We start from the raw sequence: 842 nt of genomic DNA on the forward strand, positions 1-842 counted from the left end.
AAATTTAATGTAATCGAATAATGATCTCAACCATAGTCCATAATATGGCAACATAATATTATGTCGAATGCAAAAGTAGGCATGAGGCACCTAAATTAGGTACAAAATATTCAAGTTAATAACACGAAATTAGTTCTGCTGAACGTTTATTTGTTATATCGTATATTGTACACTAATTATACAAAGTAGCCATATTTCAGGGCTTTAGACTCGGCCCTTATAATAGTTAATAGATAATAAAAATCGAATCTACAGTAATTAGACAGGAAAATAAAATGGAAATTTTTAAAAACCGTTCCAAAAACCAAAACCGAAAATTTTCTAAAACCGTTCTTTAAACCGATAAAATATTTGAAAAACCTTTTTTAAAACCGAAACCAAAACCAAAAAATTTAAAAAACCGGTCTTAAAACCTAAACCAAAACCAAATTTAGAAAACCGTTCTCAAGAACTAAAACCGTAACCGTTAAAATTTGAAACGGTTTCGATCCCTGTTTCAAAGTAATAAAATGTGTTTTAATAATTTAGAACAGTCAATTATGAAAATAGTAGTAATGTAGAATGAGTTCGTGGTAGTAGCGGTTTAGCGGTGTATAATGGCTGGTGGCGTGAAATGACTTCGGTCTTGCTGGTCCAGGTACATCTGATCAGGCTGTGCTCCTGTCTCCCTTATATATGCTGTCAGCTCCTTTGATCTGGTCAGTATACGGAACTCGCAGGTGCCTTGGGTGTGGTCGTAAGAGTTGTTGTTGTTGTCGTACTGAAGAAACCGCCGTCTTGTGTTCATAGGTTGTTATGGATAAGATTGATAAATGCTTTTACAAGGAGAACCGCATAGTATG

This window comes from Acyrthosiphon pisum, unplaced genomic scaffold (genome assembly GCF_005508785.2).
Source record: "Acyrthosiphon pisum isolate AL4f unplaced genomic scaffold, pea_aphid_22Mar2018_4r6ur Scaffold_20493;HRSCAF=21190, whole genome shotgun sequence".
Taxonomy (NCBI): Eukaryota; Metazoa; Arthropoda; class Insecta; order Hemiptera; family Aphididae; genus Acyrthosiphon; species Acyrthosiphon pisum.